Source organism: Rosa rugosa, chromosome 5, assembly GCF_958449725.1.
Source record: "Rosa rugosa chromosome 5, drRosRugo1.1, whole genome shotgun sequence".
NCBI classification, from domain to species: Eukaryota; Viridiplantae; Streptophyta; class Magnoliopsida; order Rosales; family Rosaceae; genus Rosa; species Rosa rugosa.
In genome coordinates, this window is record NC_084824.1 from 16,037,560 (window position 1) to 16,050,139 (window position 12,580).

General features: G+C 36.4%; 2 pseudogenes; one reads left to right on the forward strand and one right to left on the reverse strand.

The window, feature by feature from the left end:
* The first annotated feature begins 2,539 nt into the window (after positions 1-2,539).
* Positions 2,540-3,193, forward strand: LOC133708833 (major strawberry allergen Fra a 1.08-like; annotated as a pseudogene).
* A 3,127-nt stretch (positions 3,194-6,320) lies between these two features.
* LOC133712939 (major strawberry allergen Fra a 1.08-like) lies at positions 6,321-9,854 on the reverse strand (annotated as a pseudogene).
* Positions 9,855-12,580: the final 2,726 nt, after the last annotated feature.

A 12,580-nucleotide genomic window follows, 5' to 3' on the forward strand; every position in this document is an offset into this window, starting at 1 on the left:
TCGGGGAAAAGAAAGGTAAATTGTCGCGTGTGGAGCGCGTGGGGGAAACGAACGGTGTTCGAGGAGGTGAGTCAGACAAGCAATAGCCGAAAGCAGATCTGCTTTCACAAATTTCCAGGTTTTGGTTGCATGTTTTAATATGCGGTTTTGGGTGCAAACCGCACCGCACCGCACCGAAAAATGGTGTAACCGAAATAATCGGTTCAACCCTTTTGTAATGCGGTTGCGGTTTGATATATAGGCCAACCGAAAAAAGCGGTTTGGTTGCGGTTTGGACCTCAAACCGAACCGAACCGCACCGTGCCTACCCCTAGTCAATTCCAACACGACCTGATAACACGACTCGAAACCCGCACGAAATAAAGCGGGTTGAACCCACACGATTAATAAGCAGGTCGGCCATGAGTCAACCCACCATGACCCATTTAATAATTGGGTCGGCCATGGGTCAACCCGCCAACACGAAGTGAACCTGTATAACCCGATTATGTTATACTTCTTCTTGAAATATTGGACGTTAGGAGTATTTGATCATAAGATTAGATAATATGAAATATTTTGCTTTATAATTTTTGGATTTAATTAGTTATGAATTACATGTAATTATTTATATTCTCGTCTTGTAGAGTTTTTAGTGAATTTAATCAATTTATGCATTTTTTTTAGTTAAATGGGTCGCATTGTTAACCCTTAAATGGGTCATTTTGTCTAACACGACATGACTTATTTATTAAATGGGTTATGTAAGTTGGAAATGGGTAACCCGTTTAATAAATATGTTGGGTTTGAGTTTAAATTTTTGACATGATTATTAAATGGGTTGGGTTTGGGTTTGTATCTTGCGACACGACAAATTTCTTGACCCGACACGAACCAACCCAACACGACCCATTGACAGCCCTACTTGTAGATTTTGATTTTAAAAAAGACAATATGAGAAAAAAAAATATTTTATTTATTAAATTCTTATTGGGGATGTGAGGCGGTTTAGAGACTTAGTCCCCAGTGGGGATGGGGACAGGGAATCCCTAATATATTTTTTATTAGGGATTGGGGCGGGGATGATGGTAGATAATGACCCCGGAGATGGAGATAGTATTGTGATCCTCATCCCCAACCCGCCCCATTGCCATCCCTAATCCCACTAGGGTTACACCATGTACAGTATGAACAAATCATTTAAGCAAGTTGAGAGAAAAAAACTTTATCCTATGAAACAATAATATAAAAATATATGGAGTCTAAATAATATTATCCTATGAAACAATAATATATATAGCTATATGGAGTCTAATTGCAAGTACACTTCTGTTTTATTAAGAGGGACTTGGAATTATCTAAATTTTGTTGGTCTAGATAAAAGTATATACATGCAGCGTACCGACATGAATGAAAAATTAAGAACGTGAACCTGAATTATTGGATATTGGATAAGAGCATAAGAGTTGTTAGAAATGGGAGTTTTGGAGCTACCCATGCCATTAGAACAAATAGCAGCCGATGTTGAGATGCAGGTCGTTGAAGTCGAGTCATTCTAATTCGAAATGTCTGTGAAATTTAGAACTTTACCCATTTGATTCCAAGTAATTAATGCATGCATGTAATAATACATAAACTTCAGTAATCTATCTTCTCACCGTGTCATAAAGTCATAATTTGATAGTCCTACAGTAAAAGCTAGAGTGCTTTACTCTTGGTAAAGTTAAAAGTTTTTGCACCTAGCTAGCTGCTTTATTTGCAGCTGACCACACCATTATCGCACATGTTAGAAACCAGCTGGGTATACAGAAGTACTTTTTTTTTTTTTTTTTGGTTACAGGTATACAGAAGTACTTTGTCATGGGTTAATCAGAGCACAAGTAGCTGAAAAGGAAGAAAGAAAACATACAAAATGACTACGTACAGGAATCGATTCTGATTAGAAGCTTCGTTATACGTACGTTCAAGACTTGAAAAGCTCGAGTCATTCAACAATGGCAACCACCGTCAACAGTTGTTATTGGTATTCTGTCAAGTCCAGTTATATTTCATTAATGAATGCATGAGTTTGAATCCCCTTTCTCCCAAGATAAAGAAAAATGAGTAGAAAGTAGAAAAATGATCAGTTCCTTCAATTTCATGATCATCCTACTGGATCCAACACACACTCATTTCTAATCTACTTTGTGTACATGCTTCTGAGAACTATATTTATTCACGATCTAATTTGTGTACATGTCTGATTTTCTGAACGCCTCCTTTGACTGAAATAAATGTATACAAAATTTTTTTGACCTCCTTTTCATATACTAGTAGTAGTCTAGTACTGAAATACTAAAAACGTACCTGAACTGTTTTGTCATCAACATGGTGAGAGACACTTCAGTCTTCACAGAGAGTAAATAACCAAACCACCAGATCACTCACCCTATGAATACAGACTCCTATATATTCCCATTTCTTCATCTCGCAATAAATATTCTCACCTTCTTAATTACTACATCCCTTTCATCCCTTTCATTTTAAAATCTTTGATCATTTTCTCAACTCTTAGATCATAATGGATGTCTTCACTTACGAAACCGAGTTCACTTCCGTCATCCCACTAGATTGTTCAAGGCTTTTGTTCTTGATGCTGACAACCTTATTCCCAAGATTGCACCACAAGCAGTTAAAAGTGCTGAGATTGTTGAAGGAGCGGAGGGGTTGGAACCATCAAGAAGATTAACCTTGGTGAAGGTACTTGATTAAATTCATACATTATCCGTAATTTGTATCTGAAAATACTTGTCCTTTCTTAAGAGAGAGTTCGTATGATACTTTAAAAATCACTTGAGAAAAGTATAGCATGTACTAAGTATATTAATATTACTCAATTTCATGACACAGGAAGTGAACACAGCTGTGTAAAGCAGAAGATTGACAGCCTTGACAAAGATAACTTTGTTTACGGCTACAGTTTGATTGAAGGTGATGCTATCGGAGACAAATTTGAGAAGATCTCTTATGAGATTAAGTTGGTTGCATAACTGCATGATGGAGGAGCACCAGCAAATACCATTGCAAAGGTATCATAAAGAGCACCAGTAATTACCATTGCAAAGGTGAGGTTGAGATCAAGGAAGAGCATGTTAAGGCCGGAAAAGAAAGAGCTGCTGGTTTGTTCAAGATCATTGAGAGCCACCTTTTGGCCAACCCCGAGGCCTACAACTAAGCTCTTCATGTCATCAATGAGTCTCGCATCCTTAATTAAATTAGTGACTTGGTTTTGTTTGTTACTTACATTTTCCCTTTCCTGCCTTGTAATATTTGTGTATGGCCAGAAACAGTATTTGGCTAGCTTGCTTTTTTGGAGGTCTTTGTTTGAGCGACGGTGTGAATGTTGTGCTTGTTTGCATTCTAAAAAAAATAAAGAGGTATGAACCGTATGATTATCGATCATGTTAATTGTTAAGTACTTCGCAAGTTTTGTGTATATATAGTGATGGTCCACATGATCGACCAGTTGAGCACGCATTTATTGGAGTTCATAAATTTCTATTTTCTTGAGAGATTTAGGATTACGGAAACATTAAAGGTTTCTCATGCATTCACAATTAGGTACCAAACTTATATATATGGAGTCAAAATCGCAAATATGAACAAATTAGCCAAATATAGAAACGCATATACAGACTGACGCGGGGGGGGGGGGGGGGGGGGTGGGTTGTTACTCTCTCCAAACTGGTGATTTAATATAAAAGTTTCTACACTACTTATAATTTCTAAGTGACAGATAATGTACTTGCTCAATAGGTTGAGATTCCACAATGGCTTCAGAGACCTAAATTAATGTGGGTATATATCTACTTATCCAGTAATTATATAGTGGCTATGCAAGATATTATCAAGTTAGAAATACTTTTCCATTATATTTTTGTTTAAGATAACAATTTAATTTCAACCAATATTCTAAAGTAAAATCATAGAGACAGAAAAGCCATTATTCTATTCGAAGGGAAAACTACAAGAACTTGCAAACATGGCATTTCTCCATGTATATATAGACCTATAAATTGATTGGATTTGGAGCAGATCGACCTAAATCCAAATCCGTTTAGTAATAAAAAATTTCAACTCAATTCCGTTAACTCTGCGGATTGTTGATAGCTCAATCCAAATCCGTATCCACCGGATTAACGAATACTTGATTTGCTAATCCGATCCATTTATAATAATGAATATTTTTAAATTTTAATAATAATATTAAACTTTTATCATGATACTTCATGACATATTAATAAAATATTGTATATCTATTATTTTATATTTAAAAATAATTAGTATTCTTAATACTTTATAATTAATATTTTGAAAAATATGGATCAACCTAAATCCATGTTTGATCCGTTAAATAAATGGATTAACGGATCTGGACCATTAACGGACTTATGATCAAATTTTCAATCCAAACTCGTTCAATAACCACGGATCCGGAGTAGATTTGACTCACAATCTGGTTCATTTACAAGTCTGTGTGTGTGTATTTATTTATTTAAGTACACCAACTCATATGAAAATGACACCAGCAAGAAAAATGAAATGAAAATGAGAAGGATAGTAATGTAAGTTCTGTGACTGTACAGAATAATCTAGAATGTATATATCATGGGTCCGGATCAAGGGACACATAAATTTACACAATTTTTGACACTTCTTATAGACCGTTGGATTTTAAATCTTTTAATGGCTAAGATTAATTGTGTGAATGATGTCAACATATCAGAAAATAACAGGGCATATGATCGACATGGCATCAATTTAATTTCACAATAATGAAATTGGATTAGATTAACCTTTCAGAAAAAAAAAAAAGATTAGATTGAATTTTTTTTTTAAAAAGAAAAAAAATGCAATTAGATGATTATCTCCCAGAAAAAAAAAAAACATAAACAATAAACAAAGAACCCTAGCTCTTGTACAATGGCGACCAGTGGGCTTTGAGGAGGAAAATGTCGTCTCTCAGGTAGCTTCCTGATGTTCTTAGCAGCTGTTCAGAACCCTTTCCCACCACCCCTTTCATGATTATGGTCTTGTGAGTCCCTGCTATCATTTCTTCATAATTGGTGTTCTTGTTCATAAACAAACACCTTCATCTGGGCGTTCTTGCTCATGTTTTTTTTTTTTTGGGAGATAATCATCTAATTGCATTTTTTTTCTTTAAAAAAAAAATTCAATCTAATCTAATTTTTTTTTTCTGAAAGGTTAATCTAATCCAATTTCGTTATTGTGAAATTAAATTGATGCCACGTCATATGCCCTGTCATTTTCTGATATGTTGACATCATTCACACAATTAATCTTAGCCATTAAAAGATTTAAAATCCAATGGTCTATAAGAAGTGTCAAAAATTGTGTAAATTTATGTGTCCTTTGATCCGGACCATATATCATATGAACAGTGAAAACTTGTCATCTTGAACAAATTTATGAACATGAAACTTACAAGTAGGAAAAGAACATTGGATTACAATAAAACTTCTTTTAGACGTTTGACAATACAAAATTATAAAGGCTAATCAACTGAATCCAAGCTATGAATTTAGGATAGAATTATATATGCATGCACCATCCAGCTTGCAAATAGACCTGTAAATGGACCGGATTTAGGTCGGATCGACCTAAATCAAAATACGTTTACTTCAAAACAAATTCGATCCAAACCGGCTCCGTTAATCCGGCGGATCATTGATAGCTCGATCCAAATCTGTATCCGCAGGATTAACGGATACCCGATCCGCTAATCCGACTCGTTTATAATTTCAAATATTTTAAAATTTTAAATAGTAATATTAAATTTATATCATGATACCTTATAAGATATTAATAAAATATGAAAACAATATGAAAAGTATCACCAAAAGTAGAATTACATTATCAAAATTCTTAATGCTTCTTGGAGTCTTGGGTGATGGACTGTCCCTTAGATTTTTGCAAAAAATTTGTATTAGAAATTCTTCATATTTTATATCTTATATTTTTAAAAATAATAATATATTAATAAAAAATAATATTTTATTATTACAAAAACAAGTCGAATCATTAACGGATAGGATCGACCTAAATCCGGTCCATTTACAAGTCTACTTGCAAAGACTATAAAATGATTACTAATTGCTTTCTTTATTGAGATTTAAATCAATTACATAGGTATGTAGATTCCTGTCTCGTTGATCAGAACTCATTGAAAGTAACTTGACAGAAACGATAAACAAAAATGAAAGCCACACAAACATAGAAATGAGGCCAAACACATAGTTTTGCCTCCACCCTCCGGCGTCAAGTATTATAGAGAGAGAGGTTTAGTTGTTGGCATCAGGGTTGGCGAGAAGGTGGCTTTCAATTATCTTGAACAAACTAGCAGCCCTTTCTTTACCGGCCTTAACATGCTCTTCCTTGATCTCGACGTCACCCTTGGTGTGGTAGTAGCTGGTGCTCTTGATGATGGAGCCTCCATCAGAAGATGCCACCAACTTAGTCTCGTAGGAGATCTTCTCAATTTTGTCTGAGATAGCATCTCCTTCAATCATGCTGTACTTGTACACGAAGTTGTCTTTGTCAATTCCGTCAATCTGGTGCTTCACATAGTTGTATTCACTTCATTCGCCGAGGTTGATTTTCTTGATGGTTCCAACACCTCCATCTCCTCCAAGAATCTCGGCACTCTTAACTGCTTGGGGAGCAATCTTGGGGATGAGATTGTCGGCGTCAAGGACAAAGGCCTTGACACTACTAGAAATTTCCCCATTCCACACTGATCTGAATTAGTCCCCATTGTCCCAATACACACTGATAAGAGTGGGTAATCTCATTAGCCACTATGCAGCCACTAATGAAGAATCAGTCCCCTCTATTGCAGGTGCTATTGGGACAATACACACTGATAAAACAACAGTGGAATAACTTCATCCAATGCAAAGTCAGAATCTAAATCCACACTGATATTAGTGGCTTTGGAATGCCACTGTTATCAGTGGCAAATTTATGAGGTTGGATTAAAAAAATAAGTTGCCAATTGGCACCTCTACATTCTTGTATTGTACCCTGTATTATATTTTAAAATGTATCATACAATAAATATACTAACTAAGAATTTACAGTTGCACCCATCAAAATACAAACATCAAGACTATTCATCCCACAGCTGCAACTCCTTTGATACGGACAGCCTGCACATTATATCAGGCAGTTAGTTCTTATTTTGACAATTAAACAGACCAACATCTCAACATATAAAAGACATTACAGTGAAGCTAGAGGTGTCTCTTTGGTTCTGAACATGTAGCATGCAAGGATATAATATATCACTTATATATTACAGAAATTTAGTATTCGAATAAACATAACTACGTTGAAAAAAGAGGTATAAAAAACTGATGAGGGATAGCAGTGCATATCTACATACACACTTCCAATTTCGATCCCTTCTGGTCATGAAAACAATTTGTAGAAAACATAGGAAAATACCTCAGAGCCACACGATATTTCTGACCCAACTTCTCAAGCTCTGCCATTACAATCTGATACAAGGAGTGCCTGTATATTTAAAAGACAGATAAACTTAGAGAAAAATAAACCCCAAAAAAAAATGTAACATTCCCATGCAATTTGTATCAAAACTGACATTCCCATGCATTATCTATCAAAACTAACATTGCCAATTTCTCTGAATCATTCTTGTTATAAAGCTATACATTCATAACCAATTCCTAAGAAACACTAAACATTAATACAAGTAACTCTAAGACTCACACTTTGCATGTGGGCAGTCCATCATTCCCTTCTCTAAATGCAACTGCAGAAAGTGAACAAAAAACAATTATATTGCCCAATACAGAAAATTGTAACGAGCTATCGCTTACACATGAAACAATCTGCACGCACCTCTTCTTTGAATAAAGCCTTCAGCAAGAAGGATATGACTTGAAGCTGGATATCTATGAGAAAGAGTTAGAGATCGTTGAGCTCAATAAGAAGTAGTGCTACTTGCTAAGAAAAAAAAAATGAACAATAAATTTACCAAATAACAGTTGAAGTTGAAGTTGAAGTCCAAGCTATCTCCAAGAGAATTTGTTTTGCGACAAAAACAACCCTATAAATAAGCACTCACAAGGAATATCAATGCAATCCTGCAAAATCCAAAGCATTTGGTAAATAAATTACACACGCAATGCACAAACAGTACTAGTTCAGATCCATTCACAGTTCTAAAACAGCAACAAAGCTCAAAGCTCTACCTTACTATATAAAAAACACTATCCATAGTACTCCAAGGTATAACTTTAGCAAACTACGGTTTCATATTGGAATAGCAAGCACAAATAATTAGTTCATTTTTTTTTTATAACATATAATTATATAGATAAAAATATAAAATGTATTAGAAAGCTAAAATACTCAAAATATAGATAAAATGTTCAACAAGAAAACAAAAATGAGTTCTTCGAAAGCTGAAAAACAACCAAACTGCAAAACAGCAACAGTCAACCACATATTCAAACTCACTGCCATTAAGTAACCAAAACTGCAATTCAAACAATCAAACCCAAACTGCAATTCAGAGTCAAAAGACTCAAAACACAAACCCAAACTACAAAACTCAGCCAAACTACAAGTCTGCAATTTAGAGTCAAAACACACATACATGACAGCAATTCATGAATCACAAACCCAGAAGCATCAAAACAACCAAACTCAATACATCAAAACTGCCTAATTCATGAATGACAAACCCAGAAGCATCAAGCATATTCATTATTCATTAAATCCAACACGCCTAATCAACCAAACTCAATATATCTAATTCAAGGCAGTAACTTACCCAGTTCAATTTCTGAATCGCACCAAGAACTCGAAGGCAACCAGTTGAAGACTTGAAGGTGAGGCTGACGAGCTCGATACTTCAAAATGAAAACCCAGAAATTCATGAAAGAGTGAGAAATCATGGAGGGAATTAAAACCCACAACAAATCGATTCAAAAATCAAGACCAAGAAATTCAACTTACCCAGAAATTGAAGACTTCTCAATCGGACGAAGGCGAGGCTGGAGCTGGAGCTAGAGAGGAGTCAGAGGACAGAGGAGAGCCAGATGGGACAAAACAGAGCCAGAGAGCGGCGACTTCGTCGTTTTAAAATTTGAACTCAGACGTCGTTTAAATAATTTGATAAATAGAATAAGAGAGTACCTTTCTATGAAGATATTCATCGGGGATGTCGAACTCTTCCGATCTCGTCGGCCCTATACCCGACCTAAGCTTCGGCCGAGAATGGTCTGGATCCAGAAGACGGTGTTGACGAACCCATCACTTGTTGATAGCGCCGGTGATGACGACTTCCATATCGAACCGTTTGGTGTCTTGATCGGTGTCTGATCTGGTCATATCGGAGTTCTATCTATGTGCGATGTGCCTGTGTGATGGAGGAAGAGAGGCGGAAGAGAGAGAAAGAGGAACTGACGAAGGGAAAAGTGAGGGCGTGAGGCTATCAGAAAGTGTTTATATCGCGTTAGGGTTCCTGACTTATAGCCAAAACGACGTCGCACTTACCTCTTCGGTTTTTGACACCGATGATATTTGGAATAATAATATGTTAGGGTCACTATTGTCATTAAAATAATAATATGTTACATGTACTGTATACATTAGACACTGATGATCAGTGACATTAAAAAAAAAACCCACTGACTGTTTATATCAGTGTGAAACTATTCATTTATCACACTGAAGATTTTTAGTGGCAAAAAAAGAGGTGCTAATGGGGAAATTTCTAGTAGTGTGAATAACCTAGATGGTGGAATAACAGAGCTGAACTCAGATTCATAAGTGAAGACACCCATGATGATGACTTAAGTTAATAGTTGAATGGAACAAATCGTCAACAAGTAAAATGTGGAGGTATAATGGAGAAGGTATTAGATGTGGGAAAGTATGAGCACTATCAGTTATTTAACTATTTATAGCCTTGGAGGAAGGAGAATGACCAAGGTTTTTAATTTTTCAATTGCTGTTGAATGTTGATTATATCCATGTGAAAATGGGGGATATAATTTTCAATTCAGGGCGTTCAATGCAAAATTATTTAATTTGATCAGGTCTTCAAGTCATCCAAGTTTGAACTTTGAAGTTCTGGAAGTACAATTAGTCGTGAGGTACGGACAGGCAGGCCGGAACTGTGAAAATACTTGTATTGTGATTCCCAGTACGTAGTCTCAGTAACAAGCAGGTAGAATTTCTATTCGCAGTAACGTTTGGTTGGGCGTCCTCGCTCAACCCATCACAAATGAGGATTATCAGTTGGAATGTCCGAGGTCTTGCTAGATTTCGGGCTCGTCGGTCCCTCAGTAAAACTACTGAGGGATCATAAACCGGATGTTTTATTTTTGATGGAGACCAATTTAACGAAACGTCAGATGGAGAATTTGAGTGATGATCTTTGTATGTCCTGCTTTGCGGTGGGTAGAATAGATACGGGAGGTGGGGGCTTGTTACTTTTATGGAGATTGGACTGGAAGATTGATATATTCACTTCCTCTTTGGGTCATATTGATGGGGTGGTTTACACGGATGATTTAATCTCTTTCCATTTTACCGGGCTTTATGGCAATCTAGATTCCCATCTGCGTCACTTCTCTTGGGAATTGCTTCAGCGTCTCTCTTCCTCTGTTCCAATTGGATGGGTTTTAGTGGGAGATTTTAATGAGATTTTGGATGTCTCGGAGAAGAAGGGGATGAGATTACGGTCAATGGGTCAGATTATGAGGTTTCGTGCAGTGGTGGAGGATTGTGGTCTGTCTGATATTCCATTCCAGGGTTATCCTTTTACTTGGAGTGACGAGACTCTCGTCACGAGAAGGGGGTGAACTTGTGGAGGAGCGAATTGATCGGGGTTTTGTGAATTATGTCTTACTAGCTGAATACCCCCATATTCTTTGTCACCACCTTGCTGGTAGAGTTTCAGACCATCGGCCTCTACTCTTTGAGATTTTCAATGAAGTCCAGTGGGTCGAACAACGATATCGAAAGAGAAGGAGATTTCAATTTGAAGAGGTTTGGGTAGCAGATGAGAGATGTTTGGCTGTGGTTGAAGATAGCTGGTGGAGTACATTAGTGCCGAATGCTCCTCTATCAGAGAAGATTTCTTTGTGTGGCTCTACTCTGACTCATTGGGGCATTACGAGTTTTGGAAATATTGGTTTTCAAATACGGCAGGTACGCCGGCGACTTACCAATCAGTACATTAATGAATGTTTCTTCTGATTTCAAGCAGGGTGAGATCATCAATTTGGAGAGACAACTACTGGATTTGCAAGACAAGGAAGAAGTATTGTGGAGGCAACGATCGAGGGTCGATTGGCTAAAATCTGGTGATCGCAATACAAGGTTCTTTCATCAAAGAGCTTCGGGACGGAAAAGAAATAGCACTGTTTATGGAATTTTTGATTCGCAGGGAGTATGGCAAGTGGATCCTGATATTATTAGTCATATGTTCTGTGACTACTTCTCTAATCTTTTTTCAACATCTGGCGGCGTGAATATGAATAGAGTTATTGATGGTATTCGACTTCTGGTTACTACTATGATGAATAATCAACTTCTTGCTGAGTTCCACAGAGAGGATTTAGAATTCACTCTCTTTCATATGGCTCCTTCCAAAACACCAGGTGATGATGGACTTTCTGCACTCTTTTTTCAGAAATATTGGTCTATAGTTGGAAATGATGTCTCAGCTGTTTGCCTGGGAATACTAAATGGAGTGGAATCATTTCGAGCCTTCAATCACACTCTTATAGCCTTGATCCCAAAGGTCTTGTCTCCAACTTCAGTGGCTGATTTCCGCCCAATCAGCCTTTGTAGTGTCATTTACAAGCTAGTTGCAAAGACTTTTGCCAACAGGATGAAAAAGATATTGTCTAAAGTAATTTCCCCGACTCAGGGCGCTTTTGTTCCTAAGCGAAATATTTTAGACAATGTTATGATCAACTTTGAATTGATGGACGCCAAAAATTTAAAGAAAAAATAAAATTTATTAAATAATTCGGTTAACACTTGAAATTATGACCGAACAAATTTAGTCGGCATGTGGGTCCCATAAAATGTGCACGTGGCTTGTGAGTGAGCAAAACCAAGCAGACTCAGGAATGACACGTGGCGGCGTACGAAAAGCCCGACGGCAATAAATAAATTTGTTCTGACTTAATCAATTGATATCGAAGTGGATCAATCAAATTAAATCAATTGATTCCGAGTCAAGTCAAGTATTAAATTTTATCTGTTGATTAGATCTCAATTTACTTCAATTGATAATCAAGATGAAAATCAGCCATCAAATTAATTGGCTAAATTTCTTCGTGATTAAATCAATTAATTAAAGCTGATTGATTTGATTATGCTGTTAATGGAAAAACAATTAAAATCAGCCATCAAGTTGATTGGCTAATTCCTTAATATTCATGATTAAATCCGTTAATTACGGCTGATTGATTTGATTATGTTATTAAGGAAAATGCAATTAATTACGTGTCATCAAGGCATTCCAAATTGAGAGAGACGCCGACACTATAAA